The sequence below is a fragment of the Phascolarctos cinereus genome, unplaced genomic scaffold (genome assembly GCF_003287225.1).
Source record: "Phascolarctos cinereus isolate Bilbo 61053 unplaced genomic scaffold, phaCin_HiC Scaffold_7;HRSCAF=346, whole genome shotgun sequence".
NCBI lineage: Eukaryota > Metazoa > Chordata > Mammalia > Diprotodontia > Phascolarctidae > Phascolarctos > Phascolarctos cinereus.
Genome location: NW_027556180.1, coordinates 48,691,708 through 48,716,878, shown reverse-complemented (window position 1 = coordinate 48,716,878; position 25,171 = coordinate 48,691,708).

The window sequence follows — 25,171 nt, the reverse complement described above, 5'->3', positions numbered from 1 at the left end:
CAAATAATAGCTCCTTAATAAATTCGTGTTGAGTAATTAACATCAGCTAATAAAGGCTAGCAGCAATGAGTTGTTTGTAAAAGCAAGACAGGAGGACTCAGTAAACACTTATTAAGCTCTGTGTGTAGGCATGGTGCTGAAAACAGGGGGGATACAAAAAAAGGCAAAGGACAGTTCCTGCCTTTAAGGATCTCAAAATTTAATAGAGGAGACAACAAGTACATAAATATGAACAGACAGGAAATAATTGAGAGGGAAATCACTAGAACAAAAAGAGGATTGGAAAGGTTTCCTGAAGAAGTTAGGATTTTATTTGGGAAGTGAGGAAGCTATGGGAGCCAGAAGGTGGAGGTGAGGACAGCATTTCAGGCACAGGGAACACCTAGAGAAAATTTCCAAAACTGAGAGGTGGAGTATTTTGTTCATTGAGCAGAAAGGAGGCCATTGTCACTGAATTGAAGAGGGAGTCAGGGAGTAAGGTATAAGACAACTAGAAAAGTTGGAGGGGGCTAGGTTATGAAGGGCTTTGAATGTCAAACGAAAGATTTTGTATTTGATTCTGGAGGCAATAGGGAGCCACTGGAGATTACTGAGTATGTGTGTGTGTGTGTGTGTGTGTGTGTGTGTGTGTGTGTGTGTGTGTGGTGGGGGTGGGGTTGAACATACTTTAACTTTAAGATAATCACTTTGGTGGCTGAATAGAAAATGGATTTGAGTGGGGAGGGACTTGAATCAGGCAGACTCACCAGCAGACTGTTGCAATAGTCCAGGTGTGTAGTGATGAGGGCCTTTACCAGACTGATAAAAGACGACTGGAAACATTGCAAAGGGCTTTGAATGCCAAACAGGGTTTATATTTAATCCTGAATGTGAGCCACTGGCATACATTGAATAGAGGGGTGGGGCGGTATAGTGACATGGTCCCAACTGTGCTTTAGGAAAGTTGCTTTGAAAGCTGAGTGGAGGATAGCTCACAGTGGGAAGGCTTGAGGAAGAAGGTCAACCATCAAACTACTGATGTAGTCCAGGCATGCATGAGGTGAGACGGCTCTACACTAGGGTGGTAGTAGCATCAAGGAGAGAAGAGGGCACATAGGAGAGATATTATAAAGGTAAAATTAACACGTGCTACTATTTTGGCCAGAGATTGCAAAGACAGTTTAGTTACTGAATCATAAATTTTTGGGGATTGACTGCTCCCACTATTTTATGAATGAGGAAACTGAGGCCTGACAGATACAGAGACATTTGGGTCCACCACAACTTATTGACTCAAATTGTAAAAAAAACCCACCTTAAATTAGTTGTTTTTTTTATCATGTAGACATGGTCTCAACTACATGGGTGGGTCAAATAGTGTGGAGGAAAATTTACTCTAAATTAATTTCAGGTTTTTAAAAATGGATTTTTTGCTATGGGAATTATCATGTTAAAGAGAATTCAGGGAGACAGGGAAAATTATAGTATATGTATTCTTCCTTGTTAAATATAATTTCAGTTGAAAAAGGCATCACATTGAAGTTCTTTGCAAGGAGGGGAATGCAGTAATCAAAATAATTTGTGGCTGAGGTGATTTTCCCCTGCACCCTTAAAAAATTTAGATTTTTTTTTCTAATATAGGAGGAAGGGTTGATTGTTGATTTGATCTGATTCAATTTATAAACATCTGCTATAGGCAAGGCCCCCAGGATGCAGATCAAAAAAAAAAATGAAACTGTACCTGCCCTCAAGGAGCTTATATTGTACTGAGGTGATAGAATAGGTACACAAGTAAATAAATTAAAAGCATACACAAAGGACTAGAAAGTAATTTCAAGAGGAAAGGTGCTACCCATTGAGGTGGAATCATAGGGTCATAGATTTAAAGTTGAAAGAGGCCTTAGAAGTCATCAAGCCCAATTCTTTCATTGCAGAAATGGAGGCACAGAAACATGGAGATTAAGATGCACAGGATCATAAAATTAAAAGCATCTGGAGCAAGATTTGAACCCAGCTCTTCTTGCCTCCAAGTTCAGTATTTGACAGGGAGCAGAATGGTGAACAAGAAAGGACTTACGGGTAATATCCTATTTCTTGAAGAAAGTTAGAGAATGTAAGAGGCAGAGGAGAGGAAGGAGCCCGTTCCAGCCATGGACAAACACTTGTACAAGGTCTTAGAGAGACAGGAGATGAAATGTTGTGTCCAGGAAATAGCTAGCAGGCCAGCATGACTAGAATAGACAGTATATGAAGTGGGGTAATATGGAATAAATCTTGATTGCTTTGAGGAGTTAAAAAATAATAATACCGTTAGCAACCCCTAAATTCTTTATTAAAAATAAAACAAAGAAAAAATATTGTCATTAGCTACCAGGGCTTTTATTTATTCGCAGTCTTTATGGGGATGTTGGTTATTTCTTTAATATCATGTGTGTGGTTGCCCCAAACTAAAGTAGTAATTAAATTTAAAACAATCCCACATGCTCCAGTTATGCTAAGAATTCTAATTTCACGAGCCTCTTTTCTGGGGATAGTACATGTTCTGTAATGCAATAATTTCAGAAACACAGCTGTATTTACTGTTACTCGTTTCCCTGAGTTGGAGCTGCATATATTTTCAGGTAGGGTCATAAAACCACATTACCCCCAAACAAACAGATCTTACAAAAAGCTGCCAGAGTGCAGTCTCTGGGAGTCAGGTGATTTCAAGTTCTCTAAACAGCATTTCTGAGATTCCATTTATATCCCCCAATTGCAATGTGCAGCTTAGACAAACGCTTCCCGCTGGCGATGTTAACATGCCCCGGACAGCATCCATTCCGGAGGATGCCAGCCTGCCCAGTGCACGGCCTGAGTGTTTATTCAGCTGAGGCTTGGATGAAAGCCACCACATCAATGTCACAGTCTCTCAGCACATGTGAAGAAATTACATGGGATACATAGCAAATGAGGTGTCATGCTCTGGGAGGAGGGGAGTGGAATTGATTTGCCACTTTTAGCAATGCTCTTTTACTGTCAGCTGTGGCTTTGAGCAAAGCATTAGAGATTCTTGTCACAGATGTTTCTTTCATAAACTGTTGTGGGAGAATGACGTTCTGCAAAAATGGTTTACTACTTGGCTTTCTTCTCTTGGGGAAACAAAGTACGCGCCGAGCCTGGCCAAATGGGCTCAGGGAACGCTCCTCATTTTGACCACAATAGCATTAAGGATCATGACATTTACAGAGCTGATCTGACAGACTTTGTTGGCAAATGTACAGTGTGGAGGTATTTATTCCAAGTGTGTGCCATTGAAGGGGTTTTGTGTGACATGGGTTGGGGAGGAGGGGGCAGTAAGTAAATTAGAGCTATCTAGTTAAGGGATGAAAATTGGAAAGATTTTTTAAAAGGGAATTAAATAAGTTGATTCTATACTTTGATTGAGGGGCTCAAACATGATTTAAGTAACTTACCATCTTTTCTATCCCAAACTCTCACCCAAAACTAGTAGAGCACTAGAAGCTACAGTCCTGTTTAGGGGTCCTCTTCTACATTTGTTTTCATCTAGATCTGTAATGTCATTGGTACAGGGAACTCCCAGGGAGGAAACACATTTGATATCGATGGGGATTTATTTTGCAATTTATTGCATGCAAGGGTTACCTGGGACACTACTGGGTTACATAACTTGCCCAGGTTCAAAGATTCAAGAAATGAGGCTTGAACTGAGATTGTCCTGATTTCCAGAATGGGAATCTATCCACCATGCAAAACTGCCTATCTCCTTAATTAACTTACAGGATCATGAACTACAGGAAAAGTGATGGAAATTCTGAACAAAGCAACAGGTTTTACATGACAGAATGTTTTCTGCTTATTAGAGATCTCAATGACTAGAAACACCTCATTTAGACTTTTAATTCATAACTTCCATCAGCGACAATGGGAATGTGAGTGTGGTAAGTAAAAAGGAAGCTGTCTTCACACAAATATTTGCTCCACTGTACAAAAATGTAGTTGCTATAGCAACTGCAGCATCACATGGGATCAGAGAGATAGAAAACATATTTTAGGGGAAAAACATGTTATCCACGTGTCATGTTAATTTTCATACTTTATGTAATGTTTGAGCCAGAAAATTCCCTCTGATGTTGCATACATTTTCTATCTTTTACTCTTCATTTAAAGGCAATATTTTCTTAGTTTGATCCAGTTTTCCTTCAGAGGTGACTAGATTTACACTGGAGTAAAGGGACATGTTAGAGAGTGTAGTAGAAATGTAATCTATCAATTCAAATGGAAGGAGGAAAGCATAAGTTATTCATTATTAAGTGAGTTGATCAATATTTCTAATTTATGGAGAACATTATTTTAAATAATATTTTATTTTTTCCCAATTACATGTAAAAACAATTTTAAACATTCATTTAAAAAAATGAGATCCAATTTTGTTCCCTCCTTTTCTCTCCTTTCCCCTTCCTGAAATGGCAAGCAATTTGATATAGATTATACATGTGCAATCTTGCAAAACATATTTCCATATTAGTCATGTTGTGAAAGAAAATACAGACTAAAAAAACCTCCACAAAATAAAGTGAAAAATAGTATGCTTTCATCTGCATTCAGACTCCATCAATTCTTTCTCTGGAGGTGGATGGTATTTCTCATCATGAGTCCTTTGGAATTTTCTTGGATCGTTGTATCACTGAGAATAGCTAAGCCATTCTCAGCTGATTATCGGACAAAATTGCTGTTACTGTGTACAATGTTCTGTTATATTCAGTTCATGTAAGTCTTTCCAGCTTTTCTGAAAAGAATGAATTTAATATTTCTGCTTTTCTGCAGATTCAATTTGCTTGTGAGATTTTATGCCTTAATATACAGTCAGTTTTTGTGTAGGTGCCAGGTACTGCTGAGAAAAAAGGCATATTCTTTTCTATTTCCATTCAGTTTTCTACAAAAGTTTATAATATCTTACTTTTTAAAAATTCTATTCACCTTCTTAAGTTCCTTCTTGTTTATGTTGTGGTTAGATTTATCTTGTTCTGAAAGGGGAAAATTGAGGCCCCCCCACTAGTTTGGTTTTACTGTCTATTTCCTCTAGTAGCTCATTTAACTTCTTTAAAAATTTAAATGTTATACCATTTGGTGCATGTATGTTTAGTACTGATATTACTTCACTGTCTATGGTACCTTTTTAGCAAGATGTAGTTTCCTTGCTTATCTCTTTAAGTAAGATTTTTAAGTTTTTGCTTTGTCTGAGATCATGATTGCTATCTCTGCTTTTTTTTTTAAAGAAACTTCAGCTGAAGCATAATAGATTCTGCCCCCAGCCCCTTACCTTTACTTTGTGTGTGTCTTTCTGTTTCAAGTGTGTTTCTTGTAAACAACATATTGTAGGATTGTGTTTTTAATCCACTCTGCTATCTGCTTCCATGTTTTGGGTGAGTTCATCCCATTTACGTTCACAGGTATGATTATTGTATATTTCTCTCTATCCTATTTCCCCCTGTTTATCCTCCCCCCCCCTTCTCATGCTGTCCTTCCTCACAAGTGTTTTGCTTCTGATCACTGTCTTGCTTCAAGTGTCTTCCCTTCTATCAAATCTCATCACTCCCCACACAATTTCCCATAGAGTAAGATTTCTATACCCAACTGAGTATATATGTTATTTCTTCTTTGAGCCAATATGGAAAACATTATTAATGTTTACTGTTTTCAGTAGCAATGGTGCAGGAGAGGTGAGGGTTGCAGAAGCTATGTTGGATCAGGTGGAAGGAAGCAGGTAAGATTCCTCACTATTTTTGTTCCCTTCTATTAGGTAAAACCAAAAGTTTTAAAAGAGTTCATCTTAAAAGTTCTTTGAGGCTACCTTGCCATGAAGAACCTATTGTCATTTTTAATATAAAATGAGTATATATAAATTAAAAACATATGGCTAAAATTTCTCTTCACATGCACATGGATTTTAATATATATGTAAATATAATACATACATACATACATACATACATATACACCCACACATATATTTATACCTAAATTTTTCTAAACCAATAATGAAAGAAAAACAAATAACATCCAAGCAAATGTTTAACTCTTCATACTTATCTTTAAGTATGTTCCTTTTTATTAAGAAAACATTCTGTGTGGTTGTTTCATCCTAGTTTATCTCAATGTTATTCTTAAAACATCAACGCTTCATTGCATACCTGAGTCTGGAATAGTGCAAGGCCTTGTTCACAGAAACACAGCATCACTGCCCTAGAGTTGAAAGGGTCTTCAAAGTCCCAAACTCTCCTATTATACAATTCTAAAGAAGTTAAAAGAATTGCCCAAAGCCATGTAGCAAACTGGGATTTGAACACAAGCCCTGTGATGCTAAACCTTTTTCTACTGAGCCACAGTGAAAGGTAACATTCTCTGGGAATACAGGCATATGTTGTAGTTTACTCAACTACTGTAGAACTTGCCAAATGTTCTTTGGTGGAGTCTTCCTACACAATTAAAAAAATCCCAAAACTTCATAATAATGTGTTCCTTAAATTTGGGGCCAACCAAGAAAGAGAAGGTTTGTGGAGGTCAGAACAGATGTTGGGTGGTGGTCATAATGATGAATGTAAAATGAAGCTGACTGACCTGTTTTATCTTCTTTGTCTCTTCAAAGCTTTTATATTCCAAGGAAGAATAGAACTGAAATGGTAGAGACTCACTGAAGTGTTGGGTGATGTTTTCCCTTGGTAAAGGGATAATGTAGAAATGGCATTTTATAGAAGTCTTCTGAACTTCAAGTGGAGAAGGCCACAGACTGGAAAAATTCAATAAATACTAGCTTGATGGAATTGAATGAAATATTGTTTCAGCTGAACAAATGAATTCCACTTGCTAAATTGTGGTTTGAAAATTGGTTTCTGTTACCGCATAGGATACCGCAAGGATCTTATTCCAGGTCCAAGGGTTGACACAGTAGCAGTGTCTAATATTTACTACCTTTTTCTCTAATACTTAATCTCCAGAATCTTTGAAGGATGTTTTGCAACTGACTGATCATTATATCGACAGGTTGCTGATGTTACAGTAATCTGCTTTTGAAGATACTACCTAAAATAACTTTTTCTTCAATAAATGTTCCTATTTGTGATAATCTTAGGCTTAATTTCAACTTAACTTTTGCACATTTTCTACTACCAAAATAGGATTGAATGGGCTAGGCACACTGCAAGAACCGATCTACAAATTTTTCCCAGGAAGCCAATAGTTATCATTTCCTTGGAGGTGTGTGTGTGTGTGTGTGTGTATGTGTGTGTGCACATTCTAAGACTGATGGAAAACTTACTAAGTGGCATGAAGCAGATTTGAACTGATAACAAAATTGTTGAATTTCAAGGAAGGGACCATTGCCACGGGCTACCCTTTCATCTTCGGGACTCCCTGTAAGCCACTAACAGTGATACATGCTTAAGACTAACATATATAGATGGAAAGGGGTGTAGTAGCTGCATTTATATGGGAGATTGACTGCATACATTTTCATGCTCTTCTGGTTAAATGAATTGACTTGTTGGGAGACCAGTTGTAGAAGTAGGCTGGTTTTAGGGATTATACCTGCCATCAGATATTGATGATGTCTCATTATTAGGCAGAGCCCCTTACAGGGACTCATGGTTATCTATTTCTCTGGTTACAATTTCTCTCTACTTAGAAGAGACAAACTTATAATTCAAACACTTGCATTTTTCCACTAAATGACTTTTTATTGAAATAATACTCTAAATTAAATTATTATCCTATAAAAATGAGTAGATTTGAAGTCAATTGATCTGGATTAAAATTTGACTTTGCTACTTATAATAAGTATGACCCAGAACAAATTGCTGAACCTATCTGGCCCTCTGTTTCTTCATTCGTAAAATTAGGGCTTGGACTACATGATCTTATCTATTCCATCTCTAAATCTTATGCACTTATCATCTTATGATCCCAGAAGCATAGGAAAAAATAATTTGGAACAAGCTATAAAGAAATAGAAATCATTGGCAAATCCTTCAAGTTGTTAAACTTAACTCAAACTTTAATTTCTCTCTAAATTTTTCTTTTACTTTTGTCTATTAATCAATCATTCAGCATATAATTATTAAGCAACTACTATATTCCAGGCACTGTGCTAGTTTCTGGGGATATAAAGAAATACTTTCTACATTTAAGGAACATATCATATTGGGAGGACAACATGTACATTTATAAGTAAATGCAAAATTCATTGTAATGAAGGCATCAGCATCTGGAAGGTGGTGGTGAGGAAGGGTTTCATTTAGAAGATAGTGCTTAAGTAGAGCTTTGAAGGAAATGAAAGGTTCTAGGAAGTGGAGGTGTCAATGAAACAAGAACTGCAACAAAAGAATGAAGGATACTTAGGAATGTTGGAGACAGTAAAGAAGGAAGCAGTAGACAGGGAGATATTCAAGATTATAGAAAAAGAATATTCTTTCTTGTTCTCTTCCTTTGTCTCTTTCTCCTTCCCTTTTCTTTTTCTTCCCCTTTCTCCTCTTCTCTTTCTCTTTTTTCCTCCTTTTCCTCTTCTTCCTTCTCTTCCTCTTCATTCTTCTCATTCTCCTTTCCCTCTTTCCCCCTCTTTACTTTTTCCTCCTCACTAAATGCAAGGCACTTAAGGTTCTGGGGAAATTGGTCCAAACTAAACAATTACTCAAGGGGCTTATATTCTACTTTCTACAGAAACAAATATATTGCATGACATTAAAAAAAAAAAGAGAATACTAGTAATTTGAGAGTTGATTACCTAAGCTTCTTCTATTCAGCTAGGACTATTAAAGAATCCAGATCCCTTTGAATCTTTATATTTTGAACAAAGAGGCATTTTAATGGAGTAATTTCTCTATGTATTTAAATTACATCCTTTTTCTTTAGGAAAAAAAAAGATTTATCTAAGCAATCTCCCTCCTCTATTTTTTATTCATGCAACCAATTCACATTATGCTATTTTGCATTTAGAATCATAAAATTTTATCATCAAAAACCATTTTGTTTTATAATTCTTCTCACATAATTTTGTGCATATAGATGGTTTCCTTGTGCAAATACTTTTGTCAACTCTTTGAGGGCTTATCTGTGTCTTATATTTGTTTTCTCTTCCCTATCCCAGTGCTGTGGAAATACGAGATATTCAATAAATGCTTACTTGAGTAACTGACTTGCAAATGGATTCTTTTTTAAATGAAATTGTCAGTGATTATAATTTTATAATGATATGTTAAAGAAGTGCCTGACCCGGCTAGTCCTAGTGGACTGTAAGCTATTATTAGCATGCTAAAATTGCATCCATTGTTGGTCTCTGCATTTTAAGACAGATGTTATGGAATTGGATAAAGTGGTTTAAGGGTGATTAACACAAGTGATTAGAGAAATGGAAAATAAGACCTACGGGGACAAATGAAGAATAGAACAGAGGCTATTTAGCCTAGAAAAGGGAAAGCTATCAGGTCATCCAAGTATTATCTTGAAGATACTGGCCAGTTTTTAAAAAAATTTGTATGGATTCAAAGAATGGGAAGTAGATTTAAAAGGTAATAAGAGAAGTATGGTTCTGCTTAAATATATCCAAACTGAATTCATCATTCCCTCACAAAATTTCTCAATCTCCTCTATTTCTATTGATGACACCACCACTTAGCAGTTGCTCAGCCTCAAAATATTATAGCTATCTGTGATTGTTTTTCCCTATCCCTCACTACATTCAACTTGTTTCTACCACCAGTTATTAAACTGTTATATAAATGTGAATTATTTTTATTCTATCTTTTTAACCTTCTCTAGCATCCTGGAGAAGGAAAGATCCATTGGAGACGTGATAGTTGTCTTCAAGGATTTGAAGGACAGTCATTCAGAAGAGACATCTGACTGATTCTTCTTGGCCCCAGACAAAACCAGGAATGATGGGTGGAATTTTCAGAGAGTTGCATTTAGGTGTGACATCAAAGGAAAAACATTGAAAAGCAGAATGAGTAGCGGTAAGGTTACTCTTCCTTGGAGAGCTTCAGGCAGATTGGATGACCACTTGTCAGGTATGTTTTACTGGTCCTTTTGGCTTAGATGGGGCCAAGGTCTGTTCCAACTTTCGATTAACTGAGGCCAAGGAAGGTTAAGTGGCTTACCCGAGGTTACATGATTTATAAGCATCAGAGGCAGGGTTCGAACCCAAGTCCTCAGATTCCACACACAAATTCACCTTTGGTCATAGGGTGCAATCTACTCAACACTCGTTATTTGTTTTTCTATCATCTTTTGGAGAACCCATAAATTTGTTTATGGTATTCCATGTCTACTATATCACTAGGAGAATATTGGGATTGAAAGATACAGATTGTTTTTGTTAGGGAGCAGTTTGGGATCACTGCCATATCCTAAATGCAATCTAACTTGTCTTTCCCCCCCTACTTCATTCTAGGTCCAGCTCACTTGAAGTATTTTTCCAAAATACAAATACTACATCCTGATAGGATTACTCAATTGATCACATTTCTGACTGCAGGACAAAATCTAGACAAAATGTATCCTTCATCCCCTTGTTTTTTCCTCTCTGTGTGGATTGCTAAACTAATCTTTTCAGTGGACATGAATTTTGATAAGGAAACCCTATGGTTTCTGAGAGCTTGATGCAATCAATACAATGACTTTGGCAAACAGACCCATCAGAGAAACTCCATCTATTGGGAATTTCTCTTCCATTTGGATTCTGTACTGGACCTTCTCCTTGAAGGTGACAAATATACTTGGCCAAGATATGATTTCCTGTTTTATGCCTGCCTTAGAAGAAGATCATTGGGCAAAATTCAGCTGTGGTTACCTCTATGAAGGAATTTCGTATGATTTCATTCAATGCATGAGAGACACCTTATTGGAGAAATCTTTGAATGCCTGCATTGCATTCCTTAATCAAATGTTATATTGTTACCCTCTCCATTAATTACATTACTGCATAGAAAAACTGCATTGTTTTTGGTAGAAAATCATCTGCAAAAGCTTGTTTCCTTACTGCATATTTCACAATGATTTTCACAAATGCTTTTTAGAGATGAGAAAGCAGGCAGAACTATAGTTACTGATGGCTTCTCAGTTTTTCTTTTTTTTTTTTGAGGTAATAAGGTAATGATACATTCCATTATCCTTTCACAGAAAGGGATAAGAATTTCTGTTCTTCACACAGCTACACAAATAATCTTCCCATTTTACGGGTCTGAGCATATCACCCCCTACTCAAAAGTCTTCAATGGCTTCCCTATTGCCTATGAAATAAAATATAAATGACTTACATCTATTTTTGAGGCTCTCCATAGTCTGGCTGCAACCTTTCCCTTCAGACTTACTTTATTTTATTTCCCTTCATATACTCTATATTATGACCAAACTCCATCTCATCCTGCTCCTTTCTGTCTGAGTCTTCATGCTGGTAGTGCCCTACTATACCTGGAGCACACATTCTCTCCGTCTCTCTGTATTTAAATCCTTCTGTTCTTTCAAGAACCAGCTCTGGTATCACCTCCTCCCTGAAAGACTTATGGTCCATCCCACTCCACTATCCCGTCCCCCAGATGTTAAAAGTGATCTCTAACTCCTTACATTTTTTATTGTATTCCTGCTTCCTCTGCATCACATTCTATTTGTAGCACAATTGTTTTTGTACCTAGCTTTGTTTGCTGTTAGACTATGAGCTCTTTGAAGGCAGAGATCCTACTGTATTTCATTTTTTGTGTTCATTTTGTATTCTGCCTTATTGGTTTATTGAACATAGTAGGTGTTTAATACATTTTAAATGAAATTTTTATTTAATGTTTGACTTTAACAATATCTCATGTCTATATTACTTGGATATTTACAATGCTCTTTTCTTAAACATGCCTATGAGATAGTATACTTATCCCCATTTCACAGATAATAGACTCAAAAGCAAAGATTCAAGGTCACATAACTAACAATAGTCATAGCCAAGATTTGAATACAGTCCTCTTGACTCCACATTCAGCTCTTTTTCTTCTATACTTCACCAATGGAAGCTGGGGAATCTTTGTTTTTTAAAAATCTTTAAAAATAGAACCTAGACCTGTACTTCTTGATGATTTCAATACATATTTGCCTGGAGCCAGACAGATGACTTCTCAAGACATCTTTCCCCATATCTTTTTAATTAGTTTCACTGCCATCCATCCCCCTCTCAGAATCACTTCATATTAATTTTATATTTATTCTGAGGACAGGGACTGTTCAACTCTCTTCTTTGTATCTCCAAAATTTAGTATAATGCCTGGCACAGAATAGGTGCTTACTAAAATGTTGGTGAGTGTCTAATTGCCAATCTAACTGTCTGATTCCCATGTAGGCCAAATGGCTTCACACAGTGGGGGAAAAAAAGGCAAAACTCTGTTTTGTACCCATAGACTCTGCCCTGACCTTGGTATTTCATCAGGCATGGAGGCTGTTCTGATTACTCTAAACAGAAATAATCTCTTCCTTCTCTCATTGATCCTGTTCATTGTAGCCCTTTGATGAAAGATATCTCATGGCTCTACGTTGCAGTTATTTGCGTATACCTTGTCACTCTTTCTTGTATCTCTATATTTTCTCACTTGGTGATCTTCTCAGCATTCAGTTATATGCATTTAATTATCTTTATGTAGATCATTCTGATTTCTATTTATCCAGCCTTAGACTTTCTCCTGAAACACAGTCTGTAACTGCCTTTTGAACATCTCAAATAGGATCCCCAAATTTATCTCAAAATCAATATGTCCAAAACAAATTTGTTATATTTACCCCCAAAATCTTTCTACTTCTGAACTTCCTCATTACTCTTGATACCACCACCATCTTCTCAATCATTCAGGCTGGTAACCTTAGTGTTACCCTTGTCTTTTCATTTTCATGCAAGCCACATATCCAATCTGTTACCAAGCATCATCATTTCTACCTTCATACTTTTTCTATTTGTCCCCTTTTCTCTACTGATAGAGCCACAGCCCTAGATCGATCCATCTTGACTGGATAATTACGATTGCCTTCCCATTGGTCTCCCTGTCTTAAATTTCTCCCCTCTCCAGTCTATCTTCTTCTCAGCTGCTAAGGTATACTTCTAATTATAGCAGTCCCCCATGTAAGGAACTCCAATGACTCTCCATTACCCACATGATCAAAAATATAATTCTTTATTTGACATTTAAAGTTTTCCATAACTAGCAGTTCCTTGAACACAATATTCCATCTTTCAACTCTGCCTTAGCACTGGCTGTCCCTCATGTCTGGAATGCTCTGCTTCCTCACCCCTGCTTTTTGGTTTTCTGGACTTTTTTCAAGACTTTGCTCAAAACACCTTCTGCAGGAGGCCTTTCTTGTTTTGAGCCTCCCCCCTTCTTGATAATTCCTCCTTTAGTATCACCTTCCATCTATCTCACTATTTTCATGTTATCTTTCCCACTGAAATATAAGCTCCTTGAGGGTAGGTACTGTTCTTCCCTCTTTTTTATAGTTCCAAAGCTTGGCTTAGTGCTTGGGACATGGTGAGTGCTTAATAAATGCTTGCTGGCTGACTAATCTTTGCTAGATTTTAAGGCCCTTTGAGGGGAAGCTCTTTTTTGTATCTAAGAGACAGAACATTATCTTGAACACAGAGGTTCTCAATGAATTTTGTATGCTGAGTAAATGAAAAACAATTATATTCCATTACTTACAAAGGAAAGGCTAATCATTACAAGCTCATTGCCACTTAGCTTTTTCTGGACACTGTTCAAATGCCTCTCCAATTATTTTCCCAACTGCATGCCTCCCTTTACCCATCCTCCCCTCTCCCTATAAGTTTTTAGTGCTATCTACCTTTGGTAGCCATGTTATATTATTTTATATATACTTTTTTTAAACTTATTATCTGGGTTCGTGTTGTATCTCTTTCCCCCTCCCTACTAGATAAGCTCCCTGAGGACAGGAATTGCTCCATTTTTGCTTTTGCATCCCCAGCATCTGGTGTCCTGGGCCACAATAGATGCTTAAATACTTTCTGAAATTAAGTGAATGAATTGATTCCCTCCTGCTATAGGGCCTTTTTTAATTAAAAAAAATTCAGTTCAGAATTCTCTCTCTCCCACTCATCTCTCCCTATTCATTGAGAAGACAAGAAATATAATAGCTACATGGCATTTGGATGTTCAGTCATTTTTCAGTTGTGTATGACTCTTCATGACCCCATTGATGACAGACTAGCAATGCCATTTTCACATAGGAAGGACTGCACATTTTTTTTTGTGATGCTGACCTCTCAACAGTATTTCAGAGAATATGGAGAATTATAGAAGTAAAGAATGACTTTTTAAAAGAAAAAAATTCAGAAATGGTGAAAAATATATAGAGATTGTGTGCCTTATTAAAATTATCATTATCTGTGAGTTTTATTTACTAAAATGTTTTTTAAAGGTTATTTTTCATTATAAATGGGATGGCTTGCTTAAACCTAGAAAAAGAACATTGCCTTTGGAATCATTGAGCTGAATTCTAACATAATTAATGACATTATACTTAGAAGGGAAAGATAGCTTGGCATATTGGTTAGAGCTGACCTCAGAGTCAGGAAGACAAGGATTTAAACTCTATGTCTAATACATAGTGGCTCCCTGGGATAAACACTGGGAAAGCTTCATAACATCTCAGTGCTCTAGTCAAATCTAAGGGTATAAATTACAAAGAAGGGGCCATGCTGCCTAGATAGAGACAGTCCCCTTATATCCTAGCTCCCTATGGTAATAAAATCCCAGGCTCAGTCCCTATTTCTATCACACATAGACAACTCGTGTCATTAGAATAGCTAAGACCAAACAAAACTAAAATGGACACATTATTGTGAGAAGAATTCATTTAAATTCAATGTGCCATTGTTTACTGAGCACTTTCCATAAACTACTAGGTGTTCTGAAAGATGCTTTGGAGAATGCACGAGACATATTTCCTGCCCTCAGGGAGTCTATGGTATAGTAGGGCACATAAGATGAGCAGAAATAACTATAACACAAGATTAAGGCTATGGACATTCAGAAGAAAGATTGATTACGCCAGGGAAGACTCCTTAGTGAAGGACAAATTTAACCTGGGCCTTAAAAATCTGTAGGATTTAGATATACAGACAATGGAGGGAGAGCATTCTAGGCAAAGGAGAGGTAGTATGCAAAGGCCCAGAGGCAGGAAAATGTAGGACAAGTTTGGAGAAGCGCAAGTAGTCCAGTTTGAACAAACAGTAGAATAAACATAAAAAAATAGTAGGAGAAAAGCTGGGAATAAATTATCCAAGGTCTTGTGTCAGGTCAAATAGTTCAGACTTCATTATGTAGGTAATGGGACAACATTTTTGAGGACTAGAGTGATATGATCACTTAAATACAGAAAACAGACCTTCATTCACCAGATCTTAAGGACAATTTCTAGCCTTTCATTCCAAAACAGTATTTCCTCCTGTTACTATTGGAGGGAATTCAAGGGAACTTTGCTTCCCAGAGGTTTAGATAGTTTTAAGACTGCATTATTTGACATGCTATAGAAATTATTCTACCTTTACAACCTCCAAGGGACAGTAAATATTTTGACAGATACCTGTTACTGGATTGTTTTTTGAAAAGACCAATGATGGCCCAAAATTATTACTGTATTTACACATATTTCAAATAGGAAAGTCTTCATTCTTCAATTAATGCTTATATTTTCTTATACCTGTTGTTAGCTTTTTGTGGGCCTTGTCACAATGGGCTTGAACTTACTCCTGTAGATGCCATGCAGTAAGGTGTGAAGAACACTGGCTACAGTAACAGAGTGCCTTTCTCTTCTGTGGTACAGTGTAAAGAGTTCTGTAGTTTAGAAAGTGCTTATTAGGTACCTGATTCAAGACCCTGGCACTTAGTAAGCACTTAATGTATGCTTCTTGCCTTCCTGACTACTTGCTACTTATTACTTTTGTGACCTGGAACAAATCACCTGATTTCTTCATTTGTAAAATGAAGGGGTGACCTCTAAGGTCCCTTCAAGTTATAAATTTATGACCCTATCACCTGAGTGGCAATTATCAGATGTGTGTCATTAGGCAAATCAATTAAGTTCTCAGATTCAATTTTAGGATATTCTTCTAACCTACCTCACATGATTATTATATAAAAAAAGTATTTTGTAAATGGCAAAGCATTATGCCAGCTATTATTAATCCTAAAGCTTTTTGGCTGCATTAGACTAGGGTCCTTAACTTTTTCAGGGTGGTGAGGAGCTGCTATTTTTTCCACCAGGATTGCCTGAAACATTGAAGGGTAGCTAGCAACTTTTATGCATTTGCCTCATACCTGTTGACTTCTAACATTTATAATATTTGGGAATCACAGATCTCACTGTGATCCATGGGCTTCCTACTCCAGAATTCCAAATCTATGTGGGCTACATGGAAGAGGGCTTGGGCAGAGAGTGCAGGTTATGTTTCAAGATGAAGCTATTGGGAATCCTTAGCATTAGGTATCAGTGTAAAAATTTACAAGGGGAAATTGTATGAGCCACTAGAAATTAGGTGCAATTTTGATTCAATCCATATCTTTTTTGTCTTTTGTAATTATGGTTCATGGTAATACTATTTGTGCCCTTGGAGAACTCAAATAATTTCATTTTACTATGATAACTTTGTTGGATAGAATATGAATTGGATTCATCCCTGGAGATGGAAATTCTAATGAAAAGATTCTACTTATTTTAGATCAGGCTGAATATTACCCATCGTCCACAGGCATGAGTAAATAGAGCAAAGTATTCAACTCATCAACTAAATGTCAAGAGTTGAGGAAGAACAGATTTCTGAAACAGAAAAACTGGTTTGTTTGTTTTTGGAGGATATTTAACATCATCCATTTACTCCTGAACTTATTATCCAAGTGATCTTTGATATAATTCTAACATAATATTTAACATAATAATAAATATAGAGACAGCATATTTCTTTTTATCCCTCATATATTCATCATTTCTAACTGTGCAATAAAATTCTATAATTTGCTCTGGTATTCATAAATTGATAAAATTTCACTTCATTTATAAGGCATTATTTTCTATTACAAAAATATTATCATGATATTAGATCTATGTGGAGCCTTTCTGACCTTTATGTGGTACATATAAACAGAAGTAGCATGTTTGGGTCAATATGACCAATTTAGGAACTTTTCTTGATTAATATCCAATTGCTTTCCAAGAATGTTTAGAATAATGTCCACCTTCACCAATAGCGTATTGGTGTACCTTTCTTCTTGTACAGACCTTGCCTCCCAGTTCTTAAAATTTTATAAGTTGAGGTAGGACTGGGAGATTCTGAAGAGTTTCTGCCTTATTACAGATAGTGACTTCAAATTTGCCATTCATTACCCATCCATTTCAGATTCATCTAGTTTCCATGAGTGATGCTAGGTAGTAGAACTGGTGCCATATGAATGATTCATCCCAGATTCAGGTTAATGGATTTTCCCTATTTTATATAGATAGTCTGACAGCTTTCATGACTGTAAGAGGTGGAGCAAATCATGCTAATGGACTTTGTAATCCCCATTGCTTTTCCAATAGAAGTTCTCAGCTAATCAGCCAATAAAAGCTTTCCAGGCTGGCCAAAATTTTGGTCAGTGTTTTGGTGACTAGGGTTTTTTCTGAGAGGGGTTAATACCACTTAGACTGCAGTAATTTATTACTATTTGAGCCTACAAGACACACAAAACTGTTTTCCAGCATGACTTCTATTTCCATCAGCTCCTCCTTTGCCAACTGTGAGTCACTTTGAGTATTTGAAGCATAAATTATATTCTCTGTGGAAATAATTGGATGACCACATAGATGGGATGGGTATTTTTATGGGATCTTGATTATTCGTAACCATTACAATCTGGATTTAGAAGACAATTTTCCAAAGTTGTGTTTGAGGGAACTGGCTGGGCTTTTCTTTAAGCACAGATAAGATTAAAGCTGGAATTGCCAGTCAACATGGTGCTGATGCCTGTCCTAGCAGCCAGCCAGCCTAGTTATAGAATGGTAACAATATATTCACTATGCAAATGAGATCACTGGAAAAGTGAATGATTTCCTTCCAACTCTTTTAAATGTTGTTTAAAATAGAAAACGGTAGACATTTCTTTAGGCATGGCCTTTTAACTCTGAGTTAGTTGGGATGATGACTCAGGCTGTATTTATAGAGTTTTCCAAAACCAAACCAAAGCCTGAACACAGATAAATGGTATACATTAAGATCAATAGAACTCCATAAAAAGGACAAATTTGACCATGGACTAGTGGCTGACCATATAAAATGATTTCATCCTTCTGCCTCAAAAAAATCTCTTACAAGCTGATTTCAATAGCTAACATTTTGTCATTAGTGATTTGTTTTTAAGATCTTATCACTTGTTAAAATGAATAGATGGAGCTCTGAGAGAGAGGACATTAAACTTGACAGTCATTGACACTTCACTGACAATCAATTTATCCTATCATCTCTAAAAGACAACTTTCTGATAGAAGGGGAATGGATGCACTGAGTTGTGGAGCAGAGTTGGAGGTCAGGAAGAGCAGACAGAGATGGGGTGACAATGGGGAGGGGGGAACATGCGTATCCATAGGGAAATGATAACAGCCCTGGAAACTTGGATGAGAGGGCATCAGTGAACTGGAGTAGGACACTGAAAAAAGAGGAGAGGGAAGAATAAAAAGAAATGCCAAAGTTTTGCCTAATGTTAACCCAAGTTATTTCCATCATATTTACAGGGTTAGAGGGCTGGAATACAAAAAGGGCTTTTATTAACAAAACTGAAGGAGCACCATCTTTGAACAATATTTAGAGAAAACCATAATATTGAAATGAAGACATGCTACTTTGGCATGTAAAAAGCTTTATGCTTCATACTAGAATCCTAAGGGATTAAAAGTTTTGTTGATTGGGATAGAGGGGAATAATCCTTTACAAAATACTCTATTTCCATTCATTTAATTTCATAGTTAATCATGTTCCAAACAGTGAAACATCCTGTGACGTCGAACAATAGAGATTTCAGGATACTTTAAAATCAAACTTTTCATACAAGCAGATTTTTTTACTGATGGGTATATAATTTGATATAATTTACCCATGTCTTTTTCATTTTTTTTGTTTGTTTGTTTTTAGGCAATGGGGTTAAGTGACTTACCCAGGGTCACACAGCTAGTAAGTGTTATGTGTCTGAGGCCAGATTTGAACTCAGGTCCTCCTGAATCCAAGGCTGGTGCTCTATCCGCTGCTCCACCTAGCTGCCTCTGTTTACCCATGTCTTTATCAAGATGTTTGTAATAACAGCATATTTATTTTCTCCAACCCACGGGTAGAATCCAAATATTTAGCTACAAGAATATAGTGAAACCCTCCTAGTGTTTAATACTCCAAGTGTTTGGTTTTTGTTAATCACTGTGTAACAAATATGAAGGATTGGAAAGGACAGAGAATTGGTTTCCTCTGGGTCTCCTTGTTATTATTTCATTTGAGCTAAATGAGTATAGGGCTAGCAGATGAGTTATTCATATGATGCTAGAAAGAAATATCACTCTAGTCCCAGGACCCCTGGAGATTTCCTTAGATTTTTACCAAAAAAAAATTTTAGTTTTATTTTTTTTCCTTAAAAATATGGCAGACCTGAATGAAATGAATAGGCCCTTTTCAAGAGCAGAGGGGAAAAAAAATCAATTTCATTGCTCAGCATGTAACCTTTTTCTCTGTGTTTCAAATACACTGTGAAAGCAGATCTCCATGTCTTTTTTAATATGGAAACTTAGTCCTATACTTTGAAAAATCACATAAAAATAAAAGACTACAGTCAGTTCCACCTTCTGTGATTATATTATTTATTATATTTTTAAAAACTTTTCATAATGTCCTATTAAGTATACATTTTTCCATTCATCTTGGAGGTAGGTAACATTTAAGATAATATTTGGACCTTTCCTACTAAGTAGGTAATATATACAAATACAGAGGAATTAGAAACCAGCCCTTTTCTTGTGCATCTTATACCCATAAGTACTGTAACTTTAGGCTCCAAGGGCAATTGGGCCTTGCTGTAATATTTATCTGAGGTCTGATAGGGAATCTAAGAGCAAACAGCAACAAAACAGGAAAAAGGATCCTTAAAACCACAAATTTTCTTGATAGAAGGTTTCTAGAAATATACTGATAATCTTATACATATACTTTATGAAACAAATTAAAATGCTTTTGCTTTTGATAATAGGTAATAGCTATAGTAAGATGTAGGTCAAACTTTGCAGTCTAAAGCATGTAACAAAGATGCATGTGTTGTAATATACATATTCACATGCATATATACATGTATAATGCATATATGTGGAGACAGGGAGAGAAAGAGAAGCAGAGAGAGAGAGAGAGAGAGAGAGAGAGAGAGAGAGAGAGAGAGAGAGAGAGAGAGAGAGAGAGAGATAACATGGCACCATGGCATAGTAGATAGAGGGCTGGCCTTGTCAGAAAGACATGGATTCAAGTCCTGCCTCCAACATATACCAGTTATTTGGCCCTGGCCAAGTTTGCCTGTTCTTTTTTTGTCAGTTGTGTCTGACTCTTTGTGACCCCATGTGGAGTTTTCTTGGCAAAGATACTGAAGCAGTTCGCCATTTCCTTCTGTAGCTCATTTTACAGATGAGGAAACTGAGGCCAATTAGGTGAGCTGCCCAGGGTCTGAGTAAGTGTCTGAGGCCAGATTTGAACTCAGAAAGATGAGTTTTCCTGACTCCATGCCCAGCACTATCCACTGCATTACTAGCTGCCCCCATGTCCAAGTTACTTACCTGCTAAGTTCCCCAAAGCATGCTCAAAGACAATAAGTTGTAGAGCAGAGGAAATCTTTATTGGTAGAGGATTTTTTTTTCCATAATAAGTTCTCTACGCCAATGAAATCACCAATCTAGTGTCTTCATCCTCAATATATAATCAATATGATTTGATATATGATATAATGTAATGTTATATTACATTATCTGGTAAGAATGACCATAGAGGTAGAGATGCTTTCTCAAAAGCCACTGTCCACTACCATTATCAGACTGGGGATCTGGGACTGTTCATAGAAATTGCTGAAGAAAGAAGGGAGACCAAGCCAGATCAAGAAGTGGAGAGTACAGAGTTCCGTTCCTCAACTTGTCACCATAGGGAATTTTTCCAGAGACAAGCACATAGCAGGTCACTGAACAGTTCTCCTCTGGTCTTTCCTAGAGAGACTCTGAGAATTGGTTGTGGCCACTGCTGCCATTGACGACACAGTTGGTGCTGGAGTAAAAGAGAGGCTATGACCAATTTGATACCTCTGAGCATATTTCTCTCCAGTAACTTCAAGTCAGAGAAGTAAGTCACCAATCTGTGAGAGGAAGGAATGAAAGCACCCTGCCTCTGTAGGACAGGTCTTGTGCTACTTGATGACCCTCCTTCTTCCATTCTTTCTTTTAATACCATTTATTCCCTTTTGTTACATTAAAAAACCAGCATCTATTATCCCTTATTGTGCCAATTTTGTCCTTGGTGACAAAAGTCTGGAAAATTGGTCACTCTGGAGAAGATCAAGGACACATTCAGCACCTAGGATGAGGTAAGAGATGTAAAGGGGCAGATTACTAAGATCTGCCCTAGAAATCACACACCATTTGGTGCTCCTCTGTCCTTAGCTCAAAGTAAATAGTAGGAAAAGAGGTAAGCAGGAAGTGAAGTAAAATAAAACAGAATAAAGAAGTCCAAATCCCTTGGTCTAGAGATCTTTTGTGAGCCATGTAAGAGAAAGAGGGGAAGGAAAACATCTTCTATGTGGACTATGCAGGTCTTGCTGAATCCTTTCCCAGTACACATTTGGGTTCCCCTTTGTACACTGACCTCCCATGAAACCATTAGATCTCTCTCAAGGAGCCCAATCCATGCAAACTTATGGAAGAACAAGGAGTAAGCCTAAATTCTTTAATTTTTTCACATAATTCAGATTACAAATGGGTGACAAAGACTCATACATATTTCATCATCTTACCTGATCTCATACTGTATGCCATACCACACCATACTATACCATACCACTTCATATTATGCCATATCACCATGTCATGTCATGTTATGTTATATCATCACATCATGTTATATCATTATATCATACCATATTCAGGTTCCCAAGGCAATATCACCATAAGCTACCAGCAACTAGGATGATAGACCGTTGAAATTCTAGTTGTAACTACTTCTTCAAACATAGAAGTGACTTTCAGTAATTGTTGAAAAGCCAAAAATGACCTTTCAGGAGAGTTGAATTACAATACAACAGGTTTCATGGAAGTAGTGCTAATAAATGCATGCATTCATGCACGAACAAAAAATTGCTAAGTACTTGCTATGTGCAAAGCATTATATATGCTAAGTGATGGGAGAAATAGAAAAATGGAAATAATACCTGTTTTCCAGGAGCTCACATTCTTTTTTTAAGTAAATGACAAACTTTATTTTACCCAAGAACAACAACACACAAGAGTTATGAGTGCCCGTTTCTCCTATGGCAGGCCTCCAACTTCTTCAACGTCTTATATAATCCTCTCAAGTAAAGTATTGAGACTCTTCTGAGAATGCAATAATTGGAGATTTCTGGGGAGTTGGCATTCTTCTCCCAGACTTGCCTACATAATTCATAGTATCTGTAATGAACAAGAGCTTAGTTCATTCCTCCATATCATGGCTCTGTCCCTTTGCTGAAAAAGCATAAACAGGAAGTTTCAGGTATGAATTATATGGAAAGGTACCATGGTCCTCAGGGTGCAGCAGGCAAGCAGTTACTAATGTATCTTTCAAGTGATTTCCACTGAGAAACCATGTTTTTCTGATTATTAGTAGTTTAACAGGATTAAAGACTTTTATATAGAGAACTTTCTGGGTCTCCTGTAGCTGTGGAGCTAACTGATGAAGCAGTTGCTAGATAACATCTCCACAGGGCATATTTCCCAGGGTGATGGCCGACGGGCTGAGTGAGAAGTGGTATTGATGGTTTGGGGAATGTTTATTTCTAGGATTCTCAGAGGCAGCTGGTCAGTAATTGGTGCTAGTGTTGAGGAATGTAAGCCCCTTCTCCATGATGGTGTCTGCAGGGGCAGACTGGTAGCAAGATTACTATTAGCAGGACTCGAGTTCAGGACCCATGGCAATCTTCACTGGGGTCTGAGGGGAGAGGGTGGTCAAGGTGGTGATGGTGATTCGGCTGGCAAGGCACAGGCAGTATATAGATGTTAGCCATTATAACTACTATTAATAATTATCTATTGACAGGGTACCAAGTTGGGTAGCAATGAAAAAAAAATCAGAGAAACAATGAATAGGGGCTGATTGCTGCCAAAATTACCTCAGGCTAACTCCAGCCTAAATCACATGTAGCACATAAGCTATGGAAACTCAGCAAGGACAAAAATCACCAACGTTGAGTAAAGCACTTTCTGGCACATACCACTGTGCCCCTGGCTAATGTGGTAATAGTTTTTTTTTCCCTTTTTAAGTCAGACATAGCTACACAGAATGATGGGATTGAGACCAGTGACTCATTTCTCGTCCACAATCAAACATCTGTTCTATGGTAACAGCTTTCAGCTGTTGGTTATGTTTCATTAGTTGACAGCTTATTTTTGTTGGGTGGCTGGTTTTGCTGGCTGGCTATTTGGTTTGTTGCAAGATGGCTCTCAAATTTAGGGTTAGATCATAAAGAGATGGCTCTGTCTAAACTGCCTGAGCTTGTTTTTCCCAGTTCTGGCCCAGATAACTCAGCTAAGGGCATACTTCTCACTGTGCCAACATCAAGAGAGATGCTCCCTGAACATAGTAGGTGATGAATAAAAATCGACCAGATGAAGAATGACATCTATTTGGAGTTTCTAGAGTTCCTCCTTGTCAGCGAGATTCTCTCTCATTATATTTTTAAGCGAACAACCAGGCTCTGTTGTCTGTATGAATAGGCAACTTGAAGACTGAATGGATATAAAGAAGTTGGACCTGTACCTAAACGACTCTGTGCTTAGTTTCCTATTCTAATACAGGGCACAAGAAAGTCAATCTGACACAAAGGTTGTATCTTGCTGCATTGTAATTAAATATAAGTGGTAAGAAATACATGCAAATGACTGTGATTGATAGTGCTTTTATACAGAGAAAACTAATTGTTTTGCATTTAGTTTCTCATTTTATTCTTTCTTCAGTGTATTATATGCAATAATACATGTATATATTCTTTTTGTTCTCCACCGATGAATTGAATAGTTTGAAGATATCCTAGGATAGACATTTGCTCTGTCAATTGACATCAGCAATTTGTTTGAAGTTTATCATTTTAAAGAATTGTACAATTGTAAATTAATCGCTCAGTGACACAGCCCGTTTCTGTCAGAGACAGGTGTTGAGCCCAGGTCTTCTTGATTCAAAGGCAGATCTTCTATTTATTTACTACATATACATATGCATGTATACACACCCCCACACACATATATGTATATATGCTTATCTGCCTCTCATTAGCAACAATGCAATTATAATTATAGGTCTCCCTAATATCTTCAGTTGGATTAAGTGATCTTGAAAACAATCCCTTTTTGCTCTAAATCCTATGATCCTATCATCAATATCATTACCATCATCTGTGCCATTAGCAGCTAGATGGCACAGAGGATAGAATTCTGGACATGAACTCAGAGGCCTGAGTTCAAATCTGGCCTCAAGCATGTATTAGCTGGGTAATCTTGAGTAAGTCCTACAACCTTTGGCTGTCTTGGTTTCCTCAATTGTAAAAATGGGGATAATGATAGCACCTATGTCACAGGGTTGTTGTGAAGGGCCAATGAGATAACATTTGCAAAGCACTTTGTAAGACTTGAAGCTCTTTATAATTATGCTAATTAAATCTATTATTATTATTATTAATATTGCCACTATCATCAATACATATGCAAACTTATAACACTGACATATTAAACAGCTCCCCTGTAGCTAGAATTCTTTATCTGATCCCCCCTCTCTTTCTTCCCATTCTTTCTACGCATATTTATGCATTCTGTGCATAAAGTCCTGTCCGCTGCCCATTGTCCTCCTACCAGAATGATCCTGAGAGCTTCCAGAAAC